Here is a 12,115-nt window from a genome sequence, read left to right as displayed (position 1 = left end):
TCCCAGTGTTTCTGTCATTGACAAGTTGTGTAGCTCCAGCTTTCCAGGTAGCTCAGCGGTGACTTTTGCAGTGTGAGGCCAAGCCAGGAGGGACATGAGCTGAGCCTATGAGATGCACAAGGAATGTTTTCCATTCACCTGAAGTCAAATCTTTTTCTTTGGGATTTCTTATGATGTTGCAGAAAACTTTTCATGACCGAAATGAAAAGATATTAATGGATGTTAAAGATGGTTTTGGTTGTCAATAGGGTGGAAAACAGCTTCTGTTTTGCGCTGTCCTGCAATGGTTCTCAAAGTATTTTACAAACAGTAAGGACCTCAGCTGTTGTGTGAAGGGTGAGAGCAGGGTCACAGCTCTTTGACGTACTTTGTTAGCTCACTGTGCTTCAGTATTCTGCAGCATTTTTCAGGGCACCAAGGTCAGGCTGAAGACCACCTTCCTCCATAATGAGAACTGGAGTGCAAAGTAGGCTGGGCAAAGCTGGAAACCTTCAGCCTCCAGACACTCACCCACTCTTGGGGCACCTGCTCCATGGCAGTGGCAGCCATGCAACCTGCATAACCACAAAAGGCTCGCCCAACGCAGGCAAAAGCCTGTTCCTCGCCACCCCAGCACTGCACTGGGAGAGGAAGGACCAGCACAGGCTGGTCTCTGTTTCCCCGTTGCCCCTGGCTGAACCTACCTGGTCACAGAAATCCTAGCTCCAAGGGGAGCAGGGGAAGCAGGTTAAGTAGTTTTGTGGAGGTTGATTAATGAACAGACAGGTGCCAAGCAGCTCAGACGGTGCATAAGAGCACACAATGAAGCTGTACAATCAGTACCTGGGAGTTTTGGCATTGCTTGGCATTGCTCATATTTGTCAAGAGCAGTAAATACAGCACCAGATATAAACCAGTGCCAGCAGAAGCTAACAGTCCTTTTCCTTTTTTTTCTCAGAGATATGTTACAGCTTAGTTAATTTAGCCCCTCACTAACAAAAATCATATAGGAACTGCTTTTAAACACAGGCAGGCCATGATGCTAATGCATGCAGCTGGCGGGTTGCCTTTGTGCTCCTTGATGAAGAGAGAGCAGCAGCATATGCAGCTGATGGATTTCAGGCAGCCAAGCGCTGTGTGCAGTGCCCTCCCGAGGCTACGTGCTGTGCCTGGGACACCTGCAAAGGGTTCTCCTCCTGCCTCGCTGCCAGGGGATTCTCTAAATCACACTGCATTATTTTTCTGAGCCAATGAGTAAGAAAAGGGACACACACACACACATCATTGTACTCTTTGAACAGTGGAAAAGAGGGGCAAAGAAGCAGCCAGAATGAGATTGGTATAAAATCACTGGGACCACATGGTAGGCTGGCATCAGCTATGCTGGCCACATCAGGAGGAGTCACACCACCCTGACTGCTCTTTTTCTGCTCGGCAGCTCCTGACCTTGGGAGAGCTGTACTAATTGGTTCTTTCTGCACAAAGGAGTAAGTACTACATGCAGAGAAAAAAGCCTGTTCTCGTCCTTGGCTCCATGGGCTGCACAGCATGCTGCAGAGCGTTTGTGGAAGGTGCCTGCCATCAAATGCCACTACTCTGTGGCACTGCAATTAGAAATTACCCAGCTCCCCGGTGCCAGGGAAGGCGGCTGTGCATGTGCTTTTCCACCCCAAAACATGGCTTCCTTTTGTATCCATAAAAAGCCAACTAACATTCTCCTTCCAATTAAGCTGTGATACGAACTGCACTTTGAAAGTTCTTAATCCATTTTGTGGTTTATTAACTCAGAAAATTTCATACCCATGGCTAGCCGTACCAAAGAGGATGGAATGCCTGGCACCAATTAGTTCTAATAACGAGCTAAATTGTGCACAGAGTTTTGAGTCTGTCATTAGCACGAGAAAATAGGACAGCTCCTCTCAAAATAGAATATCTTACTGGACGTTTCTTTAATTTGTCTTTGGCTACAGACTACTCCCACTGGCTGATGCAGATGAAGACACTAATTGATTTGATGAGTTACAGAAGCCTGCTGTGTGGTACTTTCCCTTGCTGCTGAGCAAGGAACCACAGCAAAATAATAATGTTAATATTGCTCTGAGATTTTGCATTTCTGCTCATTCATGTTTTGTACTTTGAGGAGGCAAATACACGCACCCTGTTAGTGCTGTCAGTTCGTTTAGAAGTTCATTTTCTTCCCAGAAGGTTGAGATGGCCATTTGTAAAATGCCTTAGAAACTGTGGGTGCTTTCAGGTCAGGCATCCTCCCCTGTCAAGGGGGAAAGCAGCTCTCTGAGCTTGGGAAGCTAGGGAGAATCCGTGTGTACGGCTGCCCAAGAGCTTTGCCCCACAGCACCGGCAGGTGGGGTCTGCTTCAAGCTCTGCATTTTCAAGTCCCATTTAAAATATTAGCAAAAGAAACAGAGGCAGATGACAGTGCATATGAGATACGTGTTATCCCCATGTTACAGATGCTTAAAGGAAAGGGAAGATTAGTGGTCGCCTCTCAAAAGATGGACATTAAAGTAACTGATGATTTCCAAATCCACCAGACAGCCTATAACACTGTGTCTTCCTGTAGTTTTACTCAGGGCTTGGTGTTTTGCAAGACTTATGAGTACTGCCACAGTATAAGTACTCACTAAAGAACCTGAAGAAAAGGAAGGATTTCACTGTGTCTTCCCCCCAGCTTTCCTGAAGAAGAAACATGTCTATTGTGCTGTTACTGCTGGAGCTAAACCAGAAGTATTCCTTTGCCGTTGAGGGAGACACGCCTTGTAAACTAAATCATAACTTATGCTCCTAGAGATGTTTGCATGCTGCTAGCATGCCTTTCAGTCCTGCCTCTTTTCTGCGGCCCAAGACAGCATAAGGTCTGGGGAGGAAAGACACAGAAGGGGAGGGAGGTGCCAGTGAGAGAAGCACAGCTCTTCTTCCCCAGGCTACAGGCAGAGGCATGACTCCTGTGTGAAACCTGATGTGAGCACAAGTATCTCATTTCCCAGTGTCACGGGATCATAGAAGGGGTTGGGTGTATGTCAGAGGGGTGCATGCTTGGCCCCTAAGTTTTCCAAATCTCCAAGAGGACTGCCTATACATGAGCCCAGGGGAGAATCCTCAGGCTGTTGTGCCACTGAAATGATCTGGTGTCAGGTTTATTGGGAGGCATTACCTTTCATGCCCCAGCTTTACCTTCTAGTAGTCTAGCAGACTGGAAACGTGGCAGCAACGAGGCTGGCAAGCTGTAAGATTTTCCATCACTGACAGTGCAAATATAAATGATCACAGTCACTTTAGCATTTTGATTTTGTAGATGCTGGCAAACACTTTGCAGTGTGAGCTGCTGCATGCAAGTGATGACCTTCAGGAATGCTGGCGTCTACCCGTGGCGAAGCAGCAGGAGCATGAATCAGCAGAAGGGAGCAGGGAAAAAATGATGGTTAAAAAAGAGCCTGCTGTTAGCAGTAAGTTAAAAAAAAAGTTTCCTCCTGGTCCTCCAGTCAGATTTATTAACAGAGACCTTGGCACTTGCACAGACCCCTGCGCAAAAGCCAGGCCCACGCTTGCAGATTTATTGCACTGTCAAGGCCTTTGCCAGCTCAGTCACCACATTTCACCTTTTCTGTAATTTAGATTTTAAATCTAAAAGGAAACAAAGCCATTCTTCCAGTGTTAAGTCTAATCCCAAAGAGTCTCCAAGTGAGCCTCTCTGAAAGAAGGACGTAGAGCCTTGAGCTTCCAGCTCTGTGCAGACACGTGTACTACCAAATGTAGAGGAACCCAGCACCAAGGCGAAGTCCATAGCAGCAACTTCTTACAGATCCTTGGGGCCAGGGTGATGAGCTTCTACTGCTGCCAGAGTCACTCACCCCACTTTGGCTATCATGAGCCCTGTGTCCCAGCCTGCTGGCCTGGCAGGGAGGAAGAACGAGCTCCAGCAGCAGTACTCAGGGTAAGGGAGCTCTGTGCCCTCACAGCCTGGCAGGAGAGGGTGCCAGGGAACTGCCTGTACGCCAAAGTGCCTTCATACATCTGTGCCTAGAAACAAAACCCCCTCCCTAGCTCCCTGCTGCTGCTTGGCACGTCTCTCACTGCTGCCTGTTTCCCCAGAGCACCTTCACCTCTGACACACTGCCTGACAGCCACTAGTATCTGCCACAGAGGATAAGAGGTGACCCATCAGGACAAGCCAGCGAGGCATTCTCTCCAGCCTCTGGTTCGAAGCATGGCTCCCTACCGTGACATGGCAATAAACCATAGACTGCAGCACCCTTCCTGATAAATTTTAGTGTATATGGTTCAGCTTTCCTTATGTACTGAAGTCTCTCCAAGGTGTTTTGCCTCTCAGTACCCATCAGCCATGGCTCCTCAGTACCACCTGGGCTACAAATCCAGCATCAAAGCACTGACTTTGTCTATGCAATTCTGCTTAGCTATGCTCACAGTTTTCTGCCTGCTCTCTGAGCTTGCCACACAGTCAGGACCTGCCTGACCCATGGTGTCACCCAGCCTAGTGTCCCAAAACCCTGCACAGGTCACGCCTATGGGGACACCCAATGCCCAGTTCCTCTCCACCCATCTCCCCTTTGACTGAGCAGCCTCTGCCCCTGCCCCGCTTGCCCATTCCCATGATGGGGAGTGGGATTATGCCTGACACAAATGAGAAGGGGGGGACCGGAGCTCGCTTCCTTTCTTTGCACGTTTCTCTTTTTCTCAACCCAGTTTTCTCCCTGGCCTGCGGATGCACTTCTGCTTTTACTTGGATTTTCCAGCAGAGGGGGATGCAACCTCACCAAAACTGTCGTCTTGCCCAAAGCCTTCATCCTCACTCACCTGCGTCCTCAACCTCACCATGGGCTGGCTCCCTGCTCAGCACGTTCCCCCCAGCCTGGCAACGCCGTCACCCACACCCCAGAGTTCCCCGGGCACATGGGCACCGTGGGGTCCAGTAAATCTCTTTTATTACATGTAATAAATCCAATGCAAGGGATTTGATCAGCCATGAACTGTTAACAAGAGACGAATTAACACAAACAGAGACACAATGTCCACGTGTCAGCCCCAGCCACCACAGTGGGAACGTCTTGGGTTTTTTTTCCCAGTGTTGTCATGGACAAGGGAGGAGGATAATCCTGGGAACTGGGTATCACTTTGAAATGGGAGAACAGAGGAATATTTATTCCCAGCCACAGTGGCTGGTAACATACATCAAGCTAGAAGGCCAAGATAGTCTCATTTAATGATTTTTAATCAGTGAAATTCAAAGTCCTTCATACTTCATAAGGCATTGTGCAGTCGGGGAAGCTGAGGCAGAGATGGGAGAAATGATGTGCCCAAAGGTAGCAAGCAGCCAGCCAATACATATCTTAGGTGCTAGGAGCTGTAGTTTCACTTGCAAGCTGCAGACCAGATACGATGAAGTGATGCCCAAGGAGCTGTGAATGCTCAGGTATCACTCTCTGCTGCGGTCCTACAGCATCAGCGTGGAGAAGCTGCCCAGTCCCGGATGACATCTTCGCTTTAGTGGAGGAAGAAGCAACACATCTACAGGTACAAACATGCTCACATGAACCAAATCAGTTGAGCTGCACTGAGTTACACCAACCATATACTGGACTTATTGCCTCTGCACCTAGTAGAAGTCCTAAACTGAACGGAAGGAACTCTACGTATGTTGATGCTAAAACCATTTCTTGATCAGAAATGCACGCAGGGGAGTGCCTCAGGAAGCACCTAGCCTGCTCTGCAGTCTCACTTGCATTGGATTCTGCATGCTCTGGTTGTCTTTGTTGTCCTGTTGTGTCCTTTGGAAGTTACATTCCTTGTTGGCAGTTCATGGAGCGCAGTTATCTCAGGAAGCCGAGCACCTCGCATGCTGTCATGTCAGAGAGCGGCACTTCAAGATTACTTTCTATCAAATGCTCATTCTTTCAGCCATCCAGATGTTTTTTCCTTGGCTAAATCATCTGAAAATAGAAATAGTCTGCAGCCATCCTAGTTCTTCCTGCTCTATATGCATGAGCAGGAAAGAAAATTTAGGATTTTACTGTAGTGCCATACACAAAAGTCTGCTGGAGAGCATCACTCTGATTAGCTCTTATCCTACAACCAAGAAAACAGCAAAGAATAAAAATAAGGGAGAGCCCAGCATGTGGCTTTTGAGCCTTGCTGCTTCAAGGCTCCTCAGAAAATCTGTCAGGCCCCTCATCAATGGCATATTTGTGCATATCCCAATAATTGGTTGGGCTTTATCCTCTTTTAATAATGAGGAAAATAAGGACAGGAGCAATGTAATGAGCTGCTCACCAGCACATCAGAAAACTTTGTCTGCATTTGACCGTAAACCAGCCCAGTGCCTATCCTTGAGGCCTCCTCTTCACTCGGTCATCGCTATTGCAGCCAGGTAAACATCTCCAACAGCTCAACATGCAATACAGGGCATAGGGAAGCTGTAACAGTTTCATAACTGCAAACAATGCATCCCAGCTTGTGGAAGGCTGAGATGGAAAAATTTGATTTAGGTCTGGGAATTAAATTAGTAAAAGGGATGAAAAAGAAGAAAAATACCTCATATCCAAGCACACATCTTTGGCAGAATTCATGACTGGAAAAAAATGTTAGGATGTGAATTCTGCAGATAGCTTTGATGTGCGATGGACTGGACCGAACTCTTCATTCTGAGCTCCCTGAACTTTGAGGATTTGATGTAGATCCAGATTTAAAATTTCCATTGGGGACTTTCTCATTAAAACCAGAAGGACCTCATTTCCCTACAGAGGCTATATCAGATATTAATTTGCCCCTTCTGCCTCTGTGCACCATCCATTCCCCTCATTATCTTTCTTCAGTTTATGTGAGTCTTGACATAAGGCACCTACAAACCAAGCCGTCTTGGTTCTCCCTAGACATAGGACACTGGTTTCTCAAAAAACTAGGCTACAGAATGTAGTGTATATGCATACAGATTCTTTTAATAAACTTAATCCCAAATAAAGCTCATCCAAAGCTGTGGGCACTCAGAAATAGTATTTAAAAACACAGGAACACAGGAGAGAGAGAATGCAAACGATGCATCCCTTCTTCCCACCCCACTAGGCACCAGTCATGAGACTCACACAGCTTAAATCCCACTGTTACACTTTCCCACCAGACAAATCCTACTTTATTAAATTAAAGTGCAAGGGAATTAGCAAACCCGCCTGTTTCCTTCACACTATAGTATATATAAGCAACCTAATCCATACGCCAAAGCTCCCACCGCTCTTGAAACCCCTCAGCTGGGAATTCCCATCCGCAGCTCACAGGCTCCCATCTGTCAGCTCACAATTACCTTTCCCTTCTGGGGCACGGGAGGGAATAAAACGTGTGGGTGCCTGCCAAAATGCACCCCTGCAGCTCTCCTTCCATGGCGTCTGGGTGACCCCTGCCTGCAGGAGAAATGCAGGGCCTGGGAGCTGGGTCAAGGAGTTAGCCACCAGGCTAATTAGGGCTTGGCTTTGCTAGTTAGACAGGCTCATTTGGCTGACCTGACCAAATGCTTCCCGTTGTTTCGGTGTGCCCCATGGCTGCTGGGGCTGAGCAGCTCCTGGAGGAGGGGGATTGGGCCGATCAGATGGGGAGGGCTCCCCAGTCCCACTGCGTGACCTGCCTTTCACCCCTGCCCAAAACTCTGATGAAAGAGAAAGGAAGTGCGAGTCAGTGTGAAGACAGCGTTTCATTTACATGAGATAAGCGCCGTCATGTAGCGACTAGAAATCAAGGGTAATTGGTGTGGTTGGGAGGCTGGTGTCTTTTGTTACACAAGGCATAATGGGCCTCTTCGGAGGGAGCAGAAACCAGCATTCCTGTGAGCGAATATTGCAGCCTGGAATAGCGATGTGCTACATCCTATTTCTCAGGAGGGAGGAAGGAAGGAAGGACACGTGTAAAGAAAAATAGCAGTAAATGATCCCGCTTCATCATTCTTTTTTTTTTCCTGTAACCCTTCTGGCCTTACAAACAGGAACTTCATTTTAAACTAAAAATAAAGCGTGATGCCTATTTCACAGTTGCAGATGGGTGTTCCCAACTGCGCTGCTAGGTTTCAGCCCCTTTCTGTATGCAGCCTGAGTAAGGCATGGTAGCAAAGTGCCTTGCTTTGCGTTTGCTATATTTACATATCATCAGCTATCAGGAGAACAGGATGTCCCAGGGGATCTGAAATAGGATACACCGTGCTCTCCCTCTCCTGGTCAGTTCAGCCACGGGCCAGGTCCGTATGACTGATACTGTTTGCTTATCTGCCTGTGGCCCTGGTACCGCTGGCAATGCCCTGGTGGGTGTTATGCATCCCGGCTTGGCTGGCACGCAGGCCAAGCTGCTCTGGCAACCCCAGCCTTCCTCCAGACCAAGTCTGACACGTGTGGCTGAGGCAGAGGAGAGCTGGGGTGGGGGGATGGAAAGCTCCTATTTCTCTTTCTGCCACACTTCTTTTTATTTCACAAGGGCAAAGGAGATTTGCTCTGCCCTCCACAAAATCAGGTCTGTATTTTGTTTTTCAGTCTAAATCCTCAGCAGCCATCAGGAGTGTTTCACTATGGGGTGATGGAGCATAAGCAAGCTATTTCCCAGGTGGAGCAGTGCCAGGGGGAAGGCAGTATCCTCAGCACAGCTTCCCACAGCCCCGTGGTGCAAAGTGGAGAGCACTGGTGGGCAGATGGAGGGTTTCAGTACCCAGGTCTCTACTGGAGAGGTTACAGACCCTGAAAGACAATAAGCTGCTTCCCTCAGAAGCACACTGGATGCCCTGCCCACCTTACCACCTTGGATTTAAATGCCTTTCTCACACGTTGGGTGTAGCTGCCAAGTATTGTGCCTTCTGTACATCACTCCACCTTGATTTCAAACCACTTCAGCTTGTATTTGGGAGTGGTTTCCAAGCATTCAGCTCACCCATATCTTATCCACACTGGTTTCCTTTATGAGCTGCACCCACTACAGGTCCAGAGCTTTAAATGTAAACCCAAACAAATATGTGGTAGTGCTTCCCATTCCCACTTGACTGGCCTGGAGTGGGAGTCGAGTGAGTCAGGAGTACCATAAAGGAAAGTGAAATAGATCCACCCTGAGCAGATGATAGGATCAGGGCAGATTACTAGCCTTGGATCAGATTCAAGGGTCAGCATAAATCTTTAATCTTTGCAAAGTCCTAGAGACTCCCTCCCCTACACTGAGTCTCACATGCATACACACCAGGCATGACTAAACAGCTCTCTGCGGGGATGGCAGACACTTCAGAAACTCCCGGCTGGTTTTGGTTTGCAAAATAAAACAATAAAGCTGCTCTCTGTTCTGTAAACGTGAGAACTTCCCTATGCAGGCAGATCGCAACTGATGCAAGCCCTGCTCTGGCCATGCTGCCCAGGAACCGGCGTCACACCACAGCCATAACTCCTGCTAGCAACGGGGGACTCTTTGCTGATGGGTCCCCTTCAGTTTGCTCTGATCTCAGTGTCAGACTGTAAAACACTCGGCTGCTTAATGTAGTTGGGGTGAGAGCCGAGTACAACCCCTGCACTGCAACTAATTAGGTCCTGATGACACAATCTGCCAGGGCATCATTTCTTATTATTCCTCTATATTTGCTCCCCACTGACGCAGTGCTCAGTGGACATAATCTGCATAGTTCCCAGGTTTTACATGGAGCTGAAAGTGCTTTGCTTGGGGTGGGGGAAACACCAGGCTGCCCTAGGAAAGGGCCATCCCATGGGGGTACACTGGGCTCCATGGGGAGTGGAGGGGCTGGAGAATAGCCATGTGCCAGCTTTGCACCCAACTGATGCACTAAGGGAAAAGATAGAAAAAGAAAGAAAAGAAAGGCAAGAGCAAAAAGCCGTGGCCTAGTTTTTGTTTCAGTGCACCGGGCTCGGGCTCGAAGGATGTGGTTTGGTGGTCAGTGCGTAAGACAGCAAATGAAGAAAAAAAAATTCCTTTGATTTAATCCAGATCGGGCCTGTGCGTGCTCTTCCTGCGGCCAGCACAGAGAAATCACACGAGGGAAAACCCTGCCCACACTGCCTGCAGCTGCGCACCAGGAGACACGGCGCACATCCCATGGTGCCCTTGTCCTGCTCGGAGAGAACACTTCATCCCACTGAGCAAGGTCTCCCATCCTGGTGCCTGAAGGATGTCGATCCCCACTGGGGCTCCAGGACATCCATCTCCTTGCCATGCAGCAGGCTCCATCGCAAGCTGTCTTGATAGATTTATAAGAATTCAAGTCACTCTCTCCACCACTCTGTGCGCAAAGGGGCAGGCAAGCTCTGTATAAGTGAATATTTATATATTCCCATAAATGTTTTTAATGGGAAATTGCCTAATATGCCTTATTAAACAGAAAGCACGAGCAGCTGGCCGAGGGTGCCTGGCCCTGCTGCTGATGGTGGATGCATCAGTGCTGCTGCACCTCGCAGCTGTAATTGTTCCAGGAATCCTTTGACTCATCTTCCAAGCAGCTCGGGATCTGCATGGAGATCTCAGCCTTGCCACTCTCTTTAAAAACACCTTTGCCACGCTCCTGGATTCAAAAAGCTTATGTTGCAAATGCCTCCTGACCTCGAGTGCCCAGGTGTTTGCTGGAGCCTGGCTGCAGCTGGAAAACCCCTCTGTGGCTCACGCCTCACCAGTGTGATGCAGCCAGAGCTTGTGCTTATCACACTCTTGACCTGGCTTTGCCAGAGCAGGTGCCTGGCTGGCTGTTGGCATTGCATTCACACCAGAGTGCCCCAGGCACAGCCACTTGCTCTGGGCACCAAGGACAAGCCTCTGCCACCAGCCCTGGGGACAAGCATCTGCCACCACCAGCCGTCCCTCACCATGGGCAAGCTCTTACCAGGTCCTGGCCAGCCCCACGCCTGTGCCATCCTTCTTGGCTCTTTCCTTCTTTTCCAGGGCTGCAGAGGCACAGTGAAAACTTGCCCTGCTCAGAAGCACAGTAAAGCTGCCCTTGGGACTGTGTGTCCCACTGAGGTGTTGGTATACGGCATGGGCCTCACAGGACCTTGGTCCCTGTCTGAGGAGCAGAGATGTCACCGGCTGCTGCAGTGCCAGGCTGCTGTGTTACTATGGGGATGAGCACTGCAGGACGACAGGAATAAACACAGAAAAATCCCTGGCAGCTTTGCTCCAAGGGTGGCAGGGGGCTACCATAACCTGTGCTTCCTTCCTGCTGGTGCCCAGCTCCATGGCCACCCACCCCTTGCAACGCCCGGCTCCTTCATTATCTTTTCCCAATCTGCAAGACTGACAACTCAGAGCTTTCATGCACTTGTGGTTATGCTGACCCGGAAATGCCTTGCGGCAGAGGCAGCGTGCCCGCTGCCCTGCCCATTGCCCTGCTGGGACACCCCAGGAGCATCCCACGTGCCGGGTGAGGGGCTCACACAAAGCACAGCATGGTGGGCAATGCGTGTGCTCTGTGCTCTCACCAGCACAGGTTTTGCAGTGGCCGTGTGAGCATTGGATGCAAAGCACCCAATGGGTTTGCACATGGGAGCAGATTAGTCAGGCATCACATACTCACGCCTTATTAATTCAGCTACGTGAGCCGCCGGGCAGAGGTTGAGATCTCCATGACCTTTGGATACTCATTTAAACCATGGAAAAGGGTGATGGGCAGCCAACGGGCAGGGAAAACATGCACATGGACTTCATGAGATGGCAGAGGATGCTGCTGTCAGAGCCTCCATCCTGCGGTGGTCCCTGAGTTGAGGCGAGCATGGTACCTGTCACCCCTAGAGCCTTTCAGCACGCAGCATGGGGTGACAGATGAACCAGCATCCTCTGGCCTTTTAGCTTCCAAATCAAGTGTGTGGCTTGTGGGACACCTCAGTTGCTGGTGCCCACTTAGCTATCCCTCCTGGAGAAACCCCCTGCTGTAGTCTGCAGATCAAAAGTCAGGCTCAGGCCCCCAGCTGAGCCCCAGCCTGTGGCCTTCAGGGGCTCCTGCACTCCTGGACCTGCCTCAGCTCATCAGACACTGCCATCCAGCCAAACCGAGCAGAGATGCTCTGATAGAAACTGGCCCAAGGAGAGACCAAGACCAGCTGTGCTGCAGGGAGGGAGCCACCAAGGCCCAGCCAAGGCCGATGACAGCTTT

General features: G+C 49.5%; 1 long non-coding RNA gene across 1 annotated transcript; it reads right to left on the bottom strand.

Annotated features, from left to right (window-relative positions):
* Nucleotides 1-4,923: 4,923 nt before the first annotated feature.
* On the bottom strand, nt 4,924-11,057 carry LOC134169641 (uncharacterized). The gene is made up of 2 exons (XR_009966966.1): nt 7,310-11,057; nt 4,924-6,583 (listed from the first exon to the last, which is right to left on the bottom strand). It is a non-coding gene; the product is annotated as an uncharacterized LOC134169641 (long non-coding RNA).
* Between the last annotated feature and the right edge of the window lie 1,058 nt (nt 11,058-12,115).

Source organism: Pezoporus occidentalis, unplaced genomic scaffold (assembly GCF_034315485.1).
Source record: "Pezoporus occidentalis ecotype Australia unplaced genomic scaffold, CSIRO_AGI_Poc_V1 ctg35, whole genome shotgun sequence".
In the NCBI taxonomy this organism is placed as follows: domain Eukaryota; kingdom Metazoa; phylum Chordata; class Aves; order Psittaciformes; family Psittacidae; genus Pezoporus; species Pezoporus occidentalis.
This window is presented reverse-complemented; position numbering and strand designations above follow the sequence as displayed.